Genomic DNA, 12,723 nt, shown 5'->3' with positions numbered 1-12,723 from the left:
CATTGATGGCACAGAAACAGAACTACAATTATTCAGGTCATATGGTGACTTAGATCTGGGTGCTGTTGTCCAGTAACATCTGGAGGGACACAACTCCTGTCATGCCTGACTACTGGTCATACTTGCTGAGGCGAAGAGTGGAAATGGAGCCAACCTCTAGAGGGCCACCGGTTCCCATTTACTACTTTAGATCACTTATCCACAACAATTCTGTAGGTCAGAAGAACTACTATTACAGTACTTTTATGCCATCAAGGGTCAGACCCGACACCTCTTGGGATCCTACTGAGAGACCGAAGGTTATTTCCAAATGAGACTTTGAAAAACAAACCAGTGTCTCTGGAACAACTATGGGTGAGTCCTAGAAGTTTTGGAAGAGGATGGTTGCATCTTCTATCAGGTTTTCCACCTTTTGAAAAGGCCTCACATACATGCCCAGGCCACTCAGCCCCTTGCAAGTGGTGAATAATAATTTTAACTATTGGCTCAAATGGAAAGGGAATGGTGGTGAGCTGGTGAATATCACAACTGGACCTCTGATGAGTTTAAAAAATGATTTGGAAAAGACTTTAGCAGTGTGGTAGATGACAACAAATGGTTAGCTCTATGGACAACAAACAGAGGCTCACCCAATCGGGAATTGTGCCAGAGATGATACTCACATGTTGTCCACACTCTGCAAAGAGATGATACTCACATGTTGTCCACACTCTGCAATAGCCAATGAGCTCACAATAGCAAGGAAATGCCCTGAAATACACCCCTACTTCACAACACACAAAATGATTCCATAGCACACCCAGTCGCAAAGTTACCAATGACCCTGATTTTTCCCAGGCTATTGAGTCTTAATAAAGATCTTTGGGGTATTTGTGGAGTGTTACAATATATGTAACTTTGGTGCTGCACTGAGTTTTGTCATGGCTATTTTATTTCCTGCTGCAATAGTTTTAATTATCTTGTTTTGTATGTATTTTAAGTCACTCGGAGAACCCACTATTGGGCAGTACATAAATAGTGCCAGTTCCAAGGATGTCCACAGATACTGGCACAATACATATGCACAGAGGAAAAGAAGGTACATAGTTCGCTGATAGGGAGCTCTGAACTGAAGACAACAGAGACACACCCATGGAAGAAAACACCCTTTGCCTAGCCATCAAAAAGAGGACACTGGACACACAAGTACAGCCATAGACACAGAAGGCAGCAACTTCCAGTGGTTCACTGCAAGTGGCATGAAGTTGGGAAGCAGGTGGTGGATGTTCAAGACACACTGGGGAGAAGGGGGAATGCCTCCCAAAGCCAGTCATGTCAAGGGCAAGAGAGGAGTTCCAAAGACTTGCACCCACACTGCAAGCAACACAGAACACTGTCCTAACCACTCAGCCATTAGAGGAGACTGCCTCATATACTCTGACAGCAGCAGTCATTCCACTTGTGTGCCTCTTGTAGTCCAGACTAGAGTCGGCAAGCAGTGGATAGAGGACCACTGCCCCTGAAAGCCCATCAAATGCTCACGCCCATGAGTCATGTTCTGAGGTCAGCTGAAGCACTGTCATACTATGAAAGGCAAAGTGACCCCTATCTCCTACTCACTAGCAACAAAAAAACACCACTCATCACAAAGTTATAGCTTTTATTGAATAGCATCCAGAATAGACAAGATCTTGAATGAGAAAAATTCAAGTGTAGTCAATCCAGTAGGGCTCCTGGGTCTTGGAAATTGGCTCAACAGACGGTGGTTAGGGTAGGAAGTACACTGTTGCTTATGGCACCAGCTCCAAGGTAGAAGCTTCTTCACTTGTTGCATAACTATGTCAGCTTACAGTGATGCAGGAGCCTCTCTGGGGCAAGTAGATTGTAATAACTTTACAGAGGAAAAACCAGGAGTCTGGTCATTGCTGTTGCTCATGAGATGGACGACTCTAATGGCCTGCAAACAGCAGGGAGTGGGATGGATCCTGTACGTGGGAGACTGTCCTGTGGAAAGTAAGAGAAGACACAGAAAGCATGAGTATTTGCTCATGAGTATTTGACCAACAATAGTAATAGCTAAAGTGCAGTGCCTTGCCTTTGTCAATAGATAACTTGTGTGTGGCAATGAGTACCATCCTTGTCTATAGGGGAAATGGCTTCCCATTGTTGTGAGGGACACATTAGAAAAATACAGCTTAGATAAGACATAGTGTTCCCATATTGCAAAGTGTGTGGGCATAGGTGACAGTTTAAGCAATTAAGACAATGTAGCATGATTCCCCCTTTCCTTTGCTTACCTGTGTTGGGTACTCTATCCTGGTATTCCCAGTTGGAGTGGAATGACAATTGCTGTTGCAGTGTTTGCATGTGAAGTCCCATGGCAAGGTACCTGTAGGGATTCTAGACAGAAATATTACTGCAACATGCTCAAGCTCCACTGAGTGTTCTGCAGGCAGGCTGCTTTTTGTGAAGTGCTGCCATTTTATTTAAAGTGCCCCCTCCATAGTGTGTACAACATGGGGCTGGAGAGATATAGGCCCCATGCTCTAATATCCAAGTTGTGGGCTCCCCATACTGGTGTGCTGCAGTTGGGCACCAAGTTACACCATATTTTATGCTCGGTTGCAGCAATGTGAGTGCACTGAACATTGATGGCTATCTTTGTCCCCCACTAGTAGAGAAGGAGATCAATTGCTCCAGTTATGGTGGTAGTGAAAAACGAAATGGTCAACCAACCACCTGTCTCCTTAATCCTTGCCCATCCTGGCTTATAAAAGCTAGCCAGGAAGGGCTGGGCATTGGGCTTCGCGGGGTGGTTAATGCTTCTCTCTCGGTCATTAAACCACTTCTTTAAAAAAACATCTTTAGACCTGGCCAATATGGCCAACTATCGCCCAGTCTCAAATCTTCCATTCTTGGGCAAGGTGATTGAGCGAGTGGTTGCTGAACAACTCCAGGCATGCCTGGAAGAAGCGGACCATTTGGATCCCTTCCAGTCGGGATTCAGGCCTCATCATGGGACTGAAACTGCCTTGGTCACACTGGTCGATGATCTCCGGTGGGCTAGGGACAAAGGTGAGAGCTGTTTTCTAGTTCTGTTGGATCTCTCAGCGGCTTTTGATACCATAACATCCGTCTGGACCGTCTAGAGGGGCTGGGAGCTGGGGGCACTGTTATACAGAGGTTCCGCTCCTTCCTCCTGGGCCATGTTCAGAAAGTGGTGTTGAGGGACGAGTGTTCAGACCCCTGGGCTCTCACTTGTGGGGTGCCTCAGGGTTCTGTCCTCTCCCCCATGCTTTTCAACACCTACATGCAGCCGCAGGGAGAGATCATCAGGGGGTTTGGACTGGGTGTTCATCAGTATGCGGATGATACCCAGCTCTACCTCTCTTTCAAATCAGAACCAGTGAAGGTGGTGAAGGTCCTGTGTGAGTGCCTGGAGGCGGTTGGAGGATGGATGGCAGCTAACAGACAGGTTGAATCCTGACAAGACAGAAGTACAGTTTTAGGGGGACAGGCCTGGTCCTGAATGGGGTAACTGTGGCCCTGAAGGACCAGGTACACAGCCTGGGAGTCATTTTGGTCTCACAGCTGTCCATGGAGGCACAGGTCAATTCTGTGTCCAGGGCAGCTGTTTACCAGCTCCATCTGGTACGCAGGCTGAGACCCTATCTGCCCGCAGACTGTGTCGCCGAGACCACATAACACTGGTCTTGAAAGATCTACACTGGCTCCTAGTACGTTTTTGAGCACAATTCAAAGTGTTGGTGCTGACCTTTAAAGCCCTACACAGCCTCAGTTCAGTATACCTGAAGGACCGTCTCCACCCCCATCGTTCTGCCGTCTCCACCCCCATCGTCCAGCGCCAAGGGCCTTCCCTCACTGTGAGAAGCCAAGTTACAGGGAACCAGGCAGAGGGCCTTCTCGGTAGTGGCACCCGCCCTGTAGAATGCCCTCCCACCAGATGTCAAACAGAAGAACAGCCAGACTTTTAGAAGACATCTGAAGGCAGTCCTGTTTAGGGAAGTTTTTCATGTTTAACAGACCATTGTATTTTAACATTTTGTTGGAAGCCGCCCAGAGTGGCTGGGGAAACCCAGCCAGATGGGTGGGGTATAAATAATAAATTATTATAACAAGGGCACAATCGTGGTCTGAGTACAGGATACAGCATAAATACAGACTACTCCCCCAGCATTGCCTCTGCTCACTGCTCCACTTTGTTTTGCCCATCCCACTACCATATATTTACTGGCAGAACATTCTGTTGGTATTATCTGTCACGGCAGTGGTATATTTCATGTCCTGCTACTGTAGCAGGGCTTTTGCCAAAATGTGTCATCTCACAGCCGGCATAACTGAGGTATGGAATTGTTCCTCAAATCAACCAAAATATATTTAACCAGTTGGTACACAGTTTTTTTTTTTAATTTGTCTAAAATGTTCCCAAGCCTTTAGGCAACAGTACAATGGAATAAACAGCGCTGCTAGTGCTATGTAACCTTTTTTTAAAAAAAGGCTAACGAGAATGAAGAGATTTGAAAATGTCTGAAGGAGAGCTTCTGTATCTTTATTGTGCCATAAAACCTAGCAATCGTAATGGTAAACAAGTAAAAGCTATTCAGGTAATGCTACAAATTGGGAAAAGCTGGTTATTAACCCTTGCTCTCTTACCTCTTGGTTTATAGTCACACTGGAGGAATTCTTTTATGCTGCTAGTTTCAGGGATAGCTTTCAGCCACTCCCCACCTTCTCTTGACTCACACTGGTGTTTGCAGGAATTAAAAAGTGTAGGGGGAGAGTATTGTTCTGGGGCTATTAGCAGGAGAAGATAAGTTACTCTCCTAGTGAAAGAGTAGCTGGTTAAATTTCAACTTCCGTTTATTGCAACATCTGAACTATCCTTTAGTTTGCAAAGATGGATCCCTTGTGATGTCAGACAATCCCAAGTAACTAGGTGCTTTTTAAATATAAAAATATTTTTAAAATATAGAAAATCTTACCCTTGAAAATGAAAAAGTGAATTCAGGCCAGAATGTTCCAGATATGGTGTGAAGAGGGCTCATTCAAAGCAGAGGTTAAGCACAACTTTGATAACAGCTGAAGTAATCCTTTTTCAGTCAAGTGATCCAACTTCAAGAAAAAATTAGAGAATCATTTGGTTATGGTATTATGTAACAAATAATTAGCTGCAACATCCCAATTATAATTTACGGCTTTATGGATTTTTGTAAGACTTGCATATAATTGCTCAGAGGCTGCTGCACCATTGCGCCTCCCTTGTTCTGCATCTTCTTCCCCACAAAAGCTATCAAGTGAAATGTATCCCCATCAACAAGGGTGATTCCATGTATCTTTCTGAGCCAAGGAACTGTAGCGGCATCAAAGATGTGCACAGCTGCTATAGTACTGCATTAGGTTTATACAACACAAGACTATGGCAGTTGTACAAGTTGCTCACTACTTTCTTCAAGTCTTAAAAGGCTACTGGCTGCACATGCACCCTCAGTAGCTCTGTACTGTGTTTCACTATGGTAGCTGTGTGCACACTTGTACCACTCAGGTGAATGCCAGGAAACAAAGGCTATTGGCCCCAGGAGAAATTTACAAACTTCCATTAGTATTCTGCCTCTAAAAACTGAAAGCTTCAACAGACAATTAAATTTTACTAGTAGTTTTCTATTCACCCATTCAAAAAGCATAGGAAATTGTGCTGGTCCCTTAGAAAAATCATCAAAAGCCACAGTAGGGTAATACCTTCATTAGGACCAATTAAACTATCACCATTTTCAAGTTCTCCAAAACTCTCTTACAGGCTGGATGTCAAGCAAAATACAGGAGTGGGGGGGGGGGCAGAGAAGACAGAAAAATGGACATGCTGCTGATGCAGACTTTGGGTCTTCTATAATGTCCAGCTCCCCCACTCCACTCCCTCTCAACTCCTCTTGCTATTTTGCTTATTATCCAGCCAACAATACTCAAAAGGCTGCTCACTACATATGACACCACCCTGATATTTTTTAAGATTGTGTTATTCAAATACTTTTATAAATAAAATAGGTAGTCAGTCCTAAACTGTGGACTCTTGGATTTTCTCTTTCCATAGGAGAGTGGAAATGACAGACCAAATGAAAATTGTACCAAGACTATACTTCGGTCTAGAAAAATTATAAAGACAGGCAGACAGAGACACAGAAAAGAAACACGGATGACTTCACATGAGGAAACCACCGAATGAGGAAACTGCAGAATCATTTGCTGCCAAGCCCCACACCACAATTTCCAGAAATCCTAAAATGGTATTGAATTTATAACAGCTAGCACTCAAGAAAATCCCTCTGTGCCACACTGAAGTACTTGGTACCAGATAGGTAAGAGGTGACCATGGCTTCCTGCACATGGATCCTCACAAAAGGCATGAAGAGCTGACCCCAAAATATTGTACACCATGTTATAAGAGCTGAATGGGCAAAGCTGACAGTACAGTGGTACCTCAGGTTAAGAACTTAATTCGTTCTGGAGGTCCGTTCTTAACCTGAAACTGTTCTTAACCTGAGACACCACTTTAGCTAATGGGGCCTCCTGCCGCCGCCGCACAATTTCTGTTCTCATCCTGAAGCAAAGTTCTTAACCCGAGGTACTATTTCTGGGTTAGCGGAGTCTGTAACCTGAAGCATCTGTAACCTGAAGTGTCTGTAACCCGAGGTACCACTGTATTTGCCTTGCTGAGCTATCCTCTATATTTTGAAGCTTATTTTACTGAGTTATGTTAATGTCAAAAGCCAGACCTATAAATGTCATGACTCTTGTGAATAGAAATGACTGATCATGTCTACTACAAGCAAAGCTGGTGAGAGACATAAATGATTAAGATCAGATCAAAGCCTAGCTCTTTATAGGAAATTCAGGAAGTCTCAAGACACATGGCACAGATATAAAGCACTTTAGTGTTAGCTGCAATTAGAGTATTCTTTTAAAGCAAGCATTAATGCAGTTATGTGTTCATAAATTCTGAAATAAGGTACTAGAGCAGTGAGAGATTCTCCTCCCTTTGCATTTCATTTCCTATAAGAATAAGACACAAGGGAGGCAGCCTCCACATAGTGTGCACAAAAAAGAAACCAGACAGAACTTCCTGGAAGCTGCTGCCTGAACCTCCCACAGTAGCAAGACAGGAGCTTGCAATAACATTTGTGTTCGCTGGATGGTGAAGTTCTCCCTTCAGTCTCCTCCTTTCTCCCTTCAGCGGCTATTTATAACAAAAAAGACAACCTCATCCCAATTCTGCTCCAAGCTGCCAAGCAGCTTCTCCAGAGAGCAACACTATACCTCAGCTATGTAGCCAAATAACAGCCCCCGCCCCAAATTCATTGCACTCTTTCACGCCTCCCCAGTTCCTGAGTGGGAGTAGTGTAATACTCACAACTGTGTTAACAGGAAGTTTCTCTCTAAACGTTTCACCCAGCACTATAAGGGCTCAGTGTTATCCTAGCACCTAGTTATACCCAGCTTAACAACTCAGCAATGTTAGAAAATCATTTTTAAATTACTCACAAAACTGTTTTTGGCAAAGAGGAATCCCTACACAGATAGTCAACTCCCCAACCCTGCCTTGAGCTATATGGTCCATATGACCTATTATTACCATAAAATGGTACTTCTGTTGTCACCTTCCAAAAGAATACTTCTTATTCCAAGCAGTCCTAGGAGACTCTCAAATCCTCTATCAATCTTACACTTTGGACATGTCTAATCCTGAGCTAGCCTGCTCTTTCTTGCATCCAATCACACATTTCTCCCCCTTCACACTGGATGCCTCCTCATACTAAGTGACATACACAGTCAGCCCCCTCATATCCAAGCCTCTCCCTTAACTTAAGAGCAGTCCAAATGATAGCTCCCTTCCCAGGCTGCCTCACATGGAGTCAATATTCAGCCTCAGGCTGAATGAGTTCTATATCTCTAGCCCTCCAAAGGTGGGGGAGGGGGAAGGAGAGCACTCTGTTTTGAACAAGCTCCACCCAAACTTAATCCTTCTGACTATATCCAACTCCTACCACAACAATTGCAATTTCACATAGTGTTTTCTTCTGTGCAGCACAATCCTTACACGTCCTCCTCAGACATAGGCATTAACTGGACCCAATAACCAATTCTTCCTTCTAGTCTACGCTCAGCTTCTGTATGTCCCTCCCTTCAGCTCTAAGATTCTGCTCCAGTAAATGCCCCTTTTCCTGATTCTTGTGAGAACTGAAAAAATATTAGGGATTCCTAAATGCCCCAACTCTGACTGTTTCAAGTTGTGAATTTCATCATTCCCAACCAGTCCCTTACCAGTATTTAGCTTCCAATTAGCTCCCACACTCTGTGCAGCTTCTAACTGATCACCTTTGTATGAAGCTTACTTGATAATTCAGACTCATTTCCCTCCACACTATCAACCATATCCTGTTCTTACTAGTGCCTAAAAATCTTTCACTCATACTACCTGTACCCACATCCACTTTCCTTCCAGAGCATAAACCAAATTGGTTTCTTTTGTCCTACCAACCACACTAGCTAGTCTGTAACTTCTTGCCACCTGTTTAAAACCGAGGCCAATCATTCCTCACCAGTTCAGACAAAAAAAAAAAATCAACCAACCAATACTGCTTTTGGGCACAGTGACCAACCCCACATCCCTATGCCTATTAGATTTGCTCAACGACTACACTCAACCAGCCTGATCCAAAGCAGGCAGCTGCCAGACCTCATTTCTTAAAACTAGGTGCCAGTTGCTCACCCAATTCTCCTCTTCAACATACTCCTTCATTCACAGACAGCTCCCCTGCCACCATCCAGTTTCTACTTCTCAGAGTGAACTCCTCTCAAGTCCTACCTGAAATTATTCCAATGATTCCTCTTCCATGCATCTCTTCTTTCTCCTTATCCCCAGCTCATTCCCAAGCTCAGGTCAGTTACCATAAACATCAACCACTCCATATGCCCCTCACAACCCACTCCAAACGTCTCCCAAATTCTTAAGAACATTCATTCATCACCATTTATATTTTGCCATTCAGCCAAAGAGCTCAGTGTGGCATACCTAGTTCCCATTCCCATTTTATCCTCACTACAAACTTGAGAGATGTCTCTTTTTTTAGTTTGAGAGAGTGACTGACCCCAGATCATCCTGTGATGTTCACTGCTGGACAGATATTTGAATCAGGCTTCTACTCTGGCTCTTTAGCCACTATACCACTCTGGCACTCTTACATAACCCATCTAGATTCTCACTTCCTTCCAGAACAATAGACCCTACTCTAGTTCTCCTAAATTCCTCCCTTCTCCATGCACAATTATCTTATTTTCCATGACCACCACCCCAAACCTATGAGCTCTGTTCAACAGCACAATATTGTGCTGTCACTCTCAGCACCACTCATAAATTCTAATCAATTTACCTCTAACACTTTGCTCAAAACCGAATCAATTCAATCCCCAGCCAAGCACTTATTATCCCCTCCTCAGATCATCTCTCTAAACATATATACCAACACTAACCACCACATAGTATTGTATAAACTGGCAGTACAGAAATACTTTTATAAGTAAATAAAATGATAGCCCATTTTTTTCTCACAAATTTTCATCTCAGCCCTTATTCAGCTAGCTCAAATACAGAATCTCCCCATACCCAGGTATTAACCTGACTAACTGAACAACTTCTTCAGCTCTTGCTGTTTTCTCTTTTCCACCAGAATCCCCTACCCAATGCCCTACCTCCCCCCATCCCCTAACTTCTTACTGATCTATAATGTTTTCCCCCCCCATACAGTCTCATGTCTAAGGAGCACCAGCCACTTACCCCACCACAAACAGGGAATCTGCTAAAAGCAACCTCTCCCCCTCCCAATTATCCAGGTATTAACGTGAGTCAGCTCCCAACACCTCTCCTCCTCCCACTTGCTCCTGATATTCCCCAACAGTAGTGTTCACCCACCAGACAGGTCTCACAAGCAACATCTCCTTTCTCCCCATTGCTCTCCCGCCATCCCATTCTCTATACACAGTACTGCATATATATATATATACTGCACCACTAATAGCCCAAACCTAGCGAGATGAGCGCCGCAACCCCTGAGTCGGCCACGACTGGACCTAATGGTCAGGGGTCCCTTTACCTTTTTATGCCCTGGTGCAGCTACAGTGGGCCGTATACAGACTCATCGACAAGCCAGAAGGCATAAGCCTGCAGCCCCTCATCTTCTCTGCCAGCCCCACAACTCCTCAGTTCACATCTCACGATTTCCCCATACATCTAGGTACACACACCCTGAGCCCCAGCCAGCACCCCTCCTCCCCTTGAGCACCCTAACGACCAGATTCCTTCTACTCCACTTGCATCGCCCATCTCTACCCTTCGTGTCTTAACAGCTCCCCCTCCAAAAAAACCCTAAACATTAACCGCCCTATCGATTTATAACCCGAATCCCCAGTCATCACCCACCCACCCACCCAAAAACTCTTGTTTCTTCCGCCACTTCCTACCAGATCCCCCCATCCCCAATAGGTGTCCTGCTTCCCTCCACACCCCAGCCCCACAATTGGGGGGTGTATTGGTGTGTGTGCAGCTGCCACCTTCCCCCACCCAACCCGCGACCCTTTCATTCCCCAACGTAGATCCTACGCACTCACCCCAAATCTCCCACTGCTCCCCACCACCAGCCCCAATCCAGCCCTCGATGTTAGCCCGTCAGGAGGCTTCGCCCCCCACCTCAGCAAAAGAAAAACCCACCCCAGAATTGCCCCCTCTTTCCGAAGTCCGTTTCCCCTGGCTCTTTTTTAAACCCCCCAATATATACACATATATATATATATATATATATATATATATATATATATATATATATATATATATCTGCCCCCCCCGGGTTCCCCCGCCCCCCCCTCCTCAGGCCTTCACCCTCCCTCTCTCCTCCCCCCCCCCCCACCCCGCCGTGCCCTCCTGCTGCCACCGCTTCCCCCTCAGCCGCAGCAGCCTCGCTCACCTGCTGGGGCTCCTGAAGGAGGGCGGAGGCCAGGACCGGGACCCGCCACCCCCGGCCGCTCTCCCTCAGCTGGGGGCACCGCGCCGCCGGCTCCCGAGCCAGCCAGCCAGGCTTCCCTCAGAGGGGCTGGCGACGGGCAACTGCTTGCGCGCTGGGAGGGGAAAAGGCGGAGGAGGAGGAGGCGCCACCCACCTGCCCTCCTCCACGGCCGCCGCCGCCGGATCTCGGCGACGACAACAAGAGCAGTGGCTCCTCCTCCTCCTCCTCCTCCTCTTCGGCCGTTGCTACAGAACGCGGGCGCGCCTGCGCGAGCGCCTTCAACCGCCACCGCTGCACCTCTCCTCTCGCCCATTGGCCGGCCACGCCCCACCCTGCCCGGCAACCGATTTCTGACTCGCTGCCGGGCTCGCGGGGGTCCGCTTCGTCCGGCTGGCCAATGAGGAAGCGAGCCCCAGCCGAAGAGGGCGGAGCTCCCGTCGGGGCTGCTGTCCAATGAGGTGCTCGTTCGCTGCTTCCTTCCTTCCTTCCATCCTTCCTTCTTTCTTTCTCCGTTCTTTTCCCCGCCCCCTTTTTGGAACTCTGCAAAGAGGCTTTTCTCGCGCAGGGTCTGTCCGCGAGGGCGACTGCTGCTGGATGCGCGTGGCAGGGCTGCCGTTCTAGTGGAAAGCGAACCTTCATTCGTTTGAGACTTGTTTCTAAATGACTTGGCGCGACTTGCTCGTGCGTCCCGGGAAGTTAAGTCCTTGAGAGGTGAATCTGATCCGCGTCCGAGTAACCCTGCAAAGGGCGGCGGGCGGGTTCGTTCCGAGGCTTATTAAATGATGTTTGCAGCCGAGTAACTGTTGCCCGCAATGTAGCAGGCGGGGAATGCACGCGCGCCTGCTTCCTCGAAAGACCCCGGTTTAATTCAGTGGGTTTTATTTCCAAGGACTTCTTTTTTTTGCAGCTGAAAAACATAGATATGAGGTGATAATCAATGTAGACCACAAACCTTCTGTGAAACAAGATTGCAAGTTTACTAAAAAGGATGAAAAGGCAGTTCATAAAGGGGGGGGGGAGGTTTTACGTAAGAATGGTAACAAACCCACAGAAGATTTCCAATGGAGCAGACAAACAAATTAGAGTTAAACTCTAAATCTAATGACTTGCTTCCCATTAGCCTTGTCTGCCGCCTTTCAGGGTGTCTTTGATTCCTGAGATCACACCCAGTCTGAAAGCCAAAGCTTTTGAATCCACAAAACTGAAGGAAGGGCTATGGCCAAACTTGGCCCGCTAGCTGTTTTGGGACTACAATTCCCATAATCTCTGACCACTGGTCCTGTTAGCTAGGGATGATGGGAGTTGTAATCCCAAAACAGCTGGAGGGCCAAGTCTTCCAACCCTGCCCACAGCAAGGATTCCCCATCTCTGGTGTAAGACTGGGTAGGTAGGCAAAAGAAGAGAGAAAGGAATTCGTATAGGTTAGTGTGCAATATGCAGGGTATGGTAAGTGAGTATTATATGTGTTTCTAGGGCTTCTTTCCTCAGGCTTTCTATTAAAAGAACGACTGCAATATTCTCCCCCCCCCCACCTGAAGCTGTGTCCTACCATTTACTAGAACCTTTGATGTGCCAGGACAGCTGCCAAGAGATAAAACGTCAGGAGCAACCACATTAGCACATTTTCTGTTAATCTTTTACTTTTGGGAAGAACAGCGCTGCAGTTCTCTCTTGG

The 12,723-nt window shown here is 46.4% G+C and overlaps 1 protein-coding gene across 3 annotated transcripts in view; it reads right to left on the bottom strand.

Moving 5' to 3' along the window:
• Window positions 1-11,280, bottom strand: part of LOC114605788 (SERTA domain-containing protein 2-like) — a 19,552-nt gene extending 8,272 nt beyond the window's left edge. The window contains exons 1-4 of one of the 3 annotated variants that reach the window (XR_003708693.2): window positions 11,010-11,277; window positions 4,983-5,112; window positions 2,277-2,368; window positions 1,626-1,983 (exon numbers count right to left, since the gene is read on the bottom strand). The gene's annotated coding sequence lies outside the window, so the exon portion shown is untranslated. Of the gene's footprint in view, window positions 1-1,625; window positions 1,984-2,276; window positions 2,380-4,982; window positions 5,113-11,009 lie in introns of those variants that run through there. The other 2 variants (XR_003708668.2, XM_028747401.2) reach the window with 2 other exon arrangements.
• Between the last annotated feature and the right edge of the window lie 1,443 nt (window positions 11,281-12,723).

Source organism: Podarcis muralis, chromosome 1, assembly GCF_964188315.1.
Source record: "Podarcis muralis chromosome 1, rPodMur119.hap1.1, whole genome shotgun sequence".
Taxonomy (NCBI): domain Eukaryota; kingdom Metazoa; phylum Chordata; class Lepidosauria; order Squamata; family Lacertidae; genus Podarcis; species Podarcis muralis.
This window is presented reverse-complemented; position numbering and strand designations above follow the sequence as displayed.